Raw genomic sequence first — 9,375 nt, forward strand, 5'->3', positions numbered from 1 at the left:
TAGTGTATGGTCAGAGATAGAGGATCGCACCAAGAAAAAGGAAGCTGGTAAAATAAAATAAGTAAAAGGTAAGAGTGCGGTGGCAGAGAATTTAGTAATACTGCTACTCCATAAACTTAGCCACCTGCCTACCACGAGTGCTTATGACGTGGAAGCATCCCATTGGCTTAGTCTCTTTCCTCTTACACAATTTGACTAACATGCAATGAGTGATGGCCATTGGTGCGGGCTGGACGGACCGGACCGTGGGCCGTAGCGGGCTGGGGTGAGATTTTAGGGTCCAGGATCGGACCGTGAAATTCATAGGTTAGGCGGGCTAGGTCGCGGGCTAAAAAACTTGGCCCACACTAGTCTGTTACCGGCTTTAACGGTTCGGGAAGCGGTTTTCTAGTGGTTCGTGATCTAGTGGGTTGGACCGGACTGGCGGACCGACATGCGATTTTTTTTTCAAAAATTATTTAATCATTGAAATTATTCATTATTGTTACATAAAATCTTTAAAATATATACAATTATTAATATTAATGAATAATTTCATTATTTTAAATTTGATTGAATTATAATATATACAATTTGATTAAAGTATATACAATTTGATTAAAATATACACAATTTGGTTCAATATTTACTTTGACTAGGCTGGTCCGGTCATGGGCCGGACTGGACCAGTTTTGTGGTCCGGACTGGGCGGTTTTAGTAGCGGGTTTTAGTGGATTGGGCTCAAGAAATTTGGCCCATGACCCACCCACCTATTTTACGGTTCGAGTTGGGCTGGACCGGACTTTTTGCGGGACCAGTCCACACGACCCACGAGGTGGGTTGGGCTGAATTGGCCCGCACTGTTGGACATCTCTACATGCAATGCAAGGATGCAAGTATTTCACTCGTTTGAGCTTCTTCCTCTCTGATGCATCATTTTTAAATATTGATTTTTCACCATAGACGGTCTTTGATACATTTTAAAGTTTACCATATATTCGCAATATTTTCAAAACTTGATGTATATTTTTTAATTTCTTTATAATTTATCATGTATTTTTATTAATGATTAACTATTATTAATTTTTTTTATTACTAATCTTTGATTCCATTACTAACTTTAAATAATCTCCAATTCATTTATTTACAGTTTACCCTAACATATTAGCATTGAAATAACACATAAGGTCAAAGAAGAAGGATGAGAGTTATTGAGGAATGAAGAGTGATAAAAGGGGCCAATTATGATTTTTTAATGGTGGTCAATTGATTAGGGTTTGATAACAGAATTAGGGGTTAATGACTAAAAAGGTTGACGATCATTAGTCATGAAGGAAAAATGATGGATTTTTAAAAAAATTGAGAAATAAATAGTGAATTTTGAAATGTGTGAGAATATATGGTTGATAATTTTTTTTTTGAAAAATTCGTATTATAATTGTTAATTTTTAGATTATATGAAAACGGGTTTGGGTAACCCAATAAAGAGGAGGAGAGTTTAGCCAACTTACAAGCAAGGAGGTTTCATCCTAAAACCAATTGGTGATAGGAGGAGTAACTTCTTAATCTTATAAGGTGGTTTATTCTCTCCTCTTTATCTAATGTAAAACACTCACAACTGGACATTTAATGATCAACGATAATATGATAACAAAAACTAACGATCAACTTTAGCTAAATCACTTGATCCAAAATTAAATAAAAAACTTTTAGATAGGCGGACGACGTTGGTCAAAAGGAGGGACTAAATTTTCTAAGCAGTCCACTGTCCACTCCTTATCTTATAAGGTGGTTTATTCTCTCCTCTTTATCTAATGTAAAACACTCACAACTGGACATTTAATGATCAACGATAATATGATAACAAAAACTAACGATCAACTTTAGCTAAATCACTTGATCCAAAATTAAATAAAAAACTTTTAGATAGGCGGACGACGTTGGTCAAAAGGAGGGACTAAATTTTCTAAGCAGTCCACTGTCCACTCCTTATCTTATAAGTGGTTTATTCTCTCTCTTTATCTAATGTAAACACTCACAACTGGACATTTAATGATCAACGATAATATGATAACAAAAACTAACGATCAACTTTAGCTAAATCACTTGATCCAAAATTAAATAAAAAACTTTTAGATAGGCGGACGACGTTGGTCAAAAGGAGGGACTAAATTTTCTAAGCAGTCCACTGTCCACTCCTTTCCCTCCAGTTTCCCATCCATGAACAAGTTGTTCGTTAAAATTAGGTAATAATGTATGGCCACAATATGACCTTGCATGTCGTCGGAGGTACATACATCATACATGATACAACTATAACGGATAATACACGTGACTACTTGATTGAGCTGCATTATTTGGTCTAGAAGAACTTGGCTGTGAGATCGTCTCAACTCATCTCATGGAAACCGATCCTCTCCTATTGATTTGAGCTCTCGATTTTAAAATGTATGGTTCAGATATAATTTTATCTTGTAGAGTTTTATTAAAATTCTAGAGGATCTGAACTCCTTGACAACGGATAGATTTGCATGTTCATGTATTTGTTACTAGTAATAAGTTTATACATAATTGCTATTAATAGTTTAAGTATATTTCTCGATAAGTGAATATATAAAGTGAAACGGTGGAGCCTATCTAAACAATTGAGATGATCTCAACCAAGTCTTTTTATTTGTACTCCTCATAGATAGCAATATATCAGTTTATGTAGAATTGTTATTGATTTATGTATATTTAATGATAACAAAACATCATATCCAAAAAAAAAAAAAATTGATAACAAAACATGTATAACTGGATTGATAGAACCTGTCTTAGTAATTGAGACAGTCTCACTTAAAACTTCTTTTATTTGGTTACATAATTGACAAGTTTTTTTTATGAATTAAATGTTACAACTGAGTTGATACTTCATAGAGATGAAAGTACAACTTCATATCACAATTCTTGAGCTAGTGCCAAACAATAATTGATCAATATATTTAGGAGAGAGATCTATGTTCACTTTTGTTCTTTGAATAATTTAGTATATGTGATATAAATGGCACAATTCTGTCCCGATTATTAGTAAAATAATCACTTATTCAACGAAGAATATTAGTTCTAAATGGATAACCAATTTATTTGAAAACTCACAAAAATAAGTACGCATTTTAGATTATTTGAAAATCGGTCCATAACTTGTTTTTAGTAAAGCTATTCATATGATTTGATCGATCCGATCTGTCCGATCCGTGATATAATCTGAAAAATCGGATATCCATTCTATTTTTTTTGGATTTAGATATTTCACATCGGATATCTGAAAAAATCGGATCATATATATATGGATCAATATTTTTTAATTTTCAGGCATCTGAAATATCTGACTTTTCATGAAGTTATATAATTTCTTGTAACAAAGAAAAAGAAAAACCCTAAATATTAAGAACCCTATTCTTCCGGACTTAGTTTGAGTTCTGTTAAGTTCAACTACTTTATTAATTCAGCTCATTTCAGTTCAGTTTCTCCCATTACAAAAGAGCGGGGCCTGAATTGTTTTCGAGTTTCTGTCGGTCAGTCTTCTCTCCTCTTTTCACTTCTCTGTTCTCTGAGTTAAAGTTATCCTCTTCTCTTAGTCACCAGCAATTGTGACACTCCCTCGACCTCTCTTCAGACCCGCCGCAATAGGCGTTAGTCTCTGAGCCACTTCCTTCAATTTGCTCCTCTTGAGATTTTCTTCTTTGTTCAGCTAGTTTAAAAATGAAGTAATTTAGGAGATAATTCTTTAGTTTTTGTATTTTATTTTGGGATAAAATTAGGTAAATGTTGGGATAATTATCGAGTTAATGCCTCTGAAATATATTGATGTGTTTTTGAAAATCTCGAGCTTCTGATTGAGTTTGACGAATTTATTGTGTTGGTAACTTGGTATTACACTTTTAGCATTTTTTAGGATACAAATTAAACTCATTGCTTCACACTCCTTTTCGTGACAAATTTTTTTTGTTTGCATTACATCTTTTGTAGTATTTTTAGTGACAAATATTACGTTTCTTATAGCATTTTTCATGACAAATATTATGTTTTGTTGGATTTTGCTGCATTCTTCAACTGCGAATTCTATACAGATTTGTTCTTTCAAGACGAGTAAAAAGCAGTGAATTTTTAATTATATTTTTATATATTTTGATTTGACACGTCTACATTTGCAAAATTTTGCACATTTGAAGCTTTTAAACAAACAATTAGCAAAAAAAAAAATAGTATTGCATACACATAACACACCTAAGAGAGCAATATATATCCTTCAACACATGTGTATAACAATCAAATTTCACTAATATAATTACCGAGATTAAAAAACGTGAGCAACTAAGAACGATCTTGCTTAGAAATTACTCCTAAGTGGGAGATTCAAAACGCGCTAATTAGTGATTAAGTGACAATTGGCAGAAGATTATTTTGTGGATAAGCTATTGAGTGAAGTAATAATAGTAAATTAATGTTAGTGACCAATTGTCGGCTGTTATAAATCGACTCGCACGAAATTCCCTGGTGGGAAGATTTGGTGTGGAAATTCGTGCTTTGCTGATTAGGCGTCCAGATGTCTACAATCTACACAAACACACCAACATGTTTGAGACTTGAGAGGCTTTGGAAGTAGCCAAAATTCAAACCCCCAATCTAAAATAATTTGATCTTCAGTTGAAAGTTAGTAAGATTTTGTTACAAAGTTGTTTGATATGCTACAGAAAGATGTCAATTATTCCTTAAATTAGTGTTCTTCTTACATTATATTGGTAGTTGCATACTAATGATTAGGCTAGAATTGTTTGATTCATGCATGCAAGATTATGAGAATATATATATATGCTAATGCTAACTTTTATGATTCTGTGCTCAAACTTGAGCATAATATGATTGAATTTTTTTTTTACAAGTTTCTGAATTTTACTCATCAAAAGACGATTCTAATTTTAAGGTATTTCTTAAAAAAAGCAATATTTTTTCTTCATTTAGCCATTAAATGGATTAGTTATGATGCATCAAGATCTTTCATTAAGACCTTTTAAAGCAATTTGAACATAATTAATTCGATAGTATCAATTTTTCCATTATATTTTGCTATTTCAATCGCTATATATAGTGGCTAGGATTTTTTTTCTTTTTAATATAAGCTGAAATAAAAACTATGATGTACCATCAAAGAAGATGATAGTCTCCTGCGACAATATGATTTTGATTTGCTCACATTGCAGAATAACGTAAATATGTTTTAAAGTTGATTACGTGGTGTGTACATAACTCATCTATATATACTTCTTATGATAAGTATGGTCAAGACATGTAATATTCCATGTCTCACTAGTCAAACCCTCCCCCCCCCCCCCTAAGCTGTCACATTAGTTGTGACATATTATCTCCTCGGAAAATTTTGTTTTTACTTATTGTTAGAAATATAAATTGGAGCAAGAATGTTAATCGATGGGGCCGGGTTAAATAGGTGACCTGTCCTTTCCCTCACCACGGGTCTAGGTTTTGCGGGTGACAGGACAAGATGGGGATGAAAATTATATCCGTCCGTTATTAATGACAGATGGGTGTGATTTTATGTTTACCCCGTCCGATTCTCGCCACCCTGCTTCTGCTTCATCCCATACACTCCTAAGTTCTATCTATCGAAAAAATATTGCATATTAGTAATTTTTATTATGAAGAAAAATACATGTTATATTATTAATAACCTTAGCTTATTTGGCAAAGAGCTTTAAGTTTTCACGGTTCATTCAGCAAGTTGTAAGATTGCATTATTCCCCATTGACCCATAGTTTAAGAGTAATATAAAGACTAGAGATATCTCAAACTAACTCTTGAAATTGAGGAGGACGATTGGGTCCCGATAATGAGGAAGGTATAAAGTGAGCATGGATACCAAGGGGGTGATGAAGAGGGTACAATTCTACCTATGTACCTACTGAGCAGGGTTATATGTACCTACTATATATATTAAATGCCAGGTTAACCTACAATAGGTTTAACACAATTATTTCCCACATTTGTACACTTATGACCAACATGTAACCAAAATAAGATACGGCATAATTGACAACTTCTCAATTACCCAAACTGAAATGGTCGATTCAAGACCCATTTTGTCCTAAAAACAATAACTTGAAGTGAATTGACACCTGAAATAGACCACCCGATCTGAACCTGATGCGAAATTTAACAAAATCGAATAAAATACCTACCAGAAAATAACCTGAAACGTACGTAGCCAACTCGAAGATTGTCGACTCGGAAATAACACGTACCAGAAAATAGCAATGTAATGATGTCCACATCTCCTAGAGCCAGTATTGCAATTTATTTTGTCGACAATAAAACTTGATAAGCTATACTCTGTCGATTTTTTTGGTTCTTTTTATTTGTAATCTTTTTTTAAAATGAAAAAAAAAATCATAAGAAAAACATTTTTAAATGGAAGTAGTATAATCTATGCAAAAGTAAATAGTAACTTATTACCCTAGATGATCGCTTAATCATCTAATAGTAAGTAACTATATATCTTTTTAACGTGTATGTCGAAGATCAATTGTATGTCGAAGATCAATTCAACTATTTTATGAAATTCTTTTATGATTTTTGATCTAATTGAAGTGTTGATTTTCCAATCTATAAGTATCAAGAGTTCGATATAGATACTGGAAGTGAATAAAAAAGTCTTGTGTAACATCGATATGATCAACTTGAGGTTGTGAAAAGAGACACACCATTCGTCGACCTAAAACGCCTGACAACTGATAGCAACACAATTTCACTGCCTTGTACTTACTACGAAACATATCACATGCGTCACTTAATTTTAGAAACTTGACACCACGTGATCCTAATTGGGTCCCACGTTTCATACTTTCATGCAAAGTATGTTATTCTATTTTTCTTCGATTTTTAAATTAAATTAGGGCATGTTCTCTTCGGCATAAAACAGCTGAACTGAACTGAACTGAACTGAATTGAACTGAACTGAACTGAATTGAATTGAACTGATCTGAACTGAATTGAATTGAACTGAACTGAAATGAATAGTGATATGTGAGAGTAAAAGTATTGTCAAGAGCTGAACTGAATTGAACTGAACTGAACTGATCTGAACTGAACTGAATTGAACTGAACTGAATTGAACTGAACTGAACTGAATTGAATTGAACTGAACTGAACTGAAAATAAGTTGGGGAGAACAGGCCCTTAGTTCTTTTCTCGGACGCTACATTTCGGATTATTTATCGGACATTGATTGAGTGATCCTAAGGGTTTCCAACCCTCTTATTATTGAATTTTTATTGGTTAGGAATACATTAAAACATTATTTTTATATCTCTTCTCCACTCATTTATTACATACATATTAATATTTTATTCTAATGTGTCTAAGAGGGTTAGCAACCCTAAGGGTTACTCAAACATTTTCCTTATTTATCAATGTGTATTTGAATAAATCAAAAATAGAAATATTATCTTATTTTTAAATGATTTTTACCCTCATAAAGACCAACATGAGTATTGTAACATAGTTGGTTAATTCATTAGCATATCAAATGAGAGGTCCTGGGTTCGAATTTTGAAACACATTTACATTTTTTAATGTCTCATTTGATTGTGTGGGGGAGGATAGAGTACATTTGGCAACATGACATTTGTTTGTCTTGATATATATATATATATATATATATATATGACTAGTCAGTAATTAAGGATTTAAGGGGTATTAGTTATGTTTGGGAAGTATTGTAGTTACCTTAAATGATACTCCCTCTGTTTTTTTTATCTTTCTCACTTAGAATCTTGACACTATTCATACTTAGAGAGAATCTTCTAATTGTTTCACAATTTATAAGAAAAAAACATGGTCATTGGGGTCTGTTTGATTCGTCTCAATTAGTAGATTATTAATATTCAATCGTTATAATTTTTACTAATATATAATGAAAGATATTTAAGCTCAAAGAGGTGCATTGGGAAACGCGCATAGGAAAGTGAGAATGATAAAAAAAAAACAGAGGGAGTAAGGTGCTAATATATTTTAGGTGCTAAAATGATTAGTAGTGTTTGGAGAGTAGCTAAAATTAAATTTCAGGTGGTTAAAATGACTAAAATGATGAGTTGAAATTTTTACTTTTCCAAATAAGGCGACTTAAATTTTGGAAGGTCTTTTTAATATTTTGATAATACCTAAATTTGCCAAAATAATTTATTAGCTTAAGCAATTAATTTTGTCAAATAATTAAACTAATCAACTATCTTGCCAGTTATAACACCTTATCAGTTTCAATTTTATCTTATTAATTTCAGTTAACTTATCAATTTTAGTTTATTTTTAGCTAGTATTGTCAAAAAGAGCATTATAAGAAAAGAACTGCAAAATCCTATCGACTAGCAGGTGAAAAGTAGACTCTACCATGCTTGACTGCTTGTAATAAAAGGATCCTTTATAATGCATACAACTCAAAATGCATAAAATAAGCATGAGCACATATACAAAATATGGCAAAATGAAAAAAAACATCGAGTTCATTAAGATGTACATTTAGCATTTGGTCTAAGTTTTTAAACATTTGTATCTTAAGTGAAAATAACATATGTTGCAACGCTAATTATTATAGGTTAATTGTACATACACATTTGATCTTAGTGGTTGTTTGGTGAACACAAGGCCGACCCTCAGCATGAGCAAGGTGAGCCTATGCTCAGGGCCCCCAAATTACAGGGCCTCCAAATTATAATAAAATATGATCTTTAATTCCTTATTTTTTTTTAAAAAGACCCAATTCCCCTCTCCAATTCTCTCGCCTTTTAATAATATTTATCATATTTATGATATTAGTTGAATTTGAAAATTCATGGATTTATTTCTTATAAAAATTTATGAATATTTCTTAACTTTAGGGGACTATCTTTTAAGTTTCGCTCCGGGAACCGAAAATGTCCAAGACGGCGGCTAGGTGTACAAGTTACTATATATGCGATAGAATTTCCATAATTTTCTGATTTGAGTAGTTGTTTGGTTGACATGGATTGGGGGAAATGGGGTCAATGAAAATTCATGTGAACTTGAGATTCCCACAATATGTAGGAATTGATTTACCTACCCTCCCCTTACAATTCCTACATAAATTCCTATGAATTACAACTTTTCTTATAACTACCAAGCAATTTAGACTAATTCCTAGGAATTTTATAAGGAAATTAAATTCTCAAAAATTGTAAATTCCTATAGTAACATAATTTCCATTGCAACCAAACAAGCACTTAATCTAGAAAAATGAGATAGGAATATTATAAGATATTTTGATGTTTCTTTCCTAAATAAAAAGAATGTTTTGATGTACTTAATTATAAGAACAAGTGACCC

Source organism: Beta vulgaris, chromosome 6 (assembly GCF_026745355.1).
Source record: "Beta vulgaris subsp. vulgaris cultivar EL10 chromosome 6, EL10.2, whole genome shotgun sequence".
NCBI lineage: Eukaryota > Viridiplantae > Streptophyta > Magnoliopsida > Caryophyllales > Amaranthaceae > Beta > Beta vulgaris.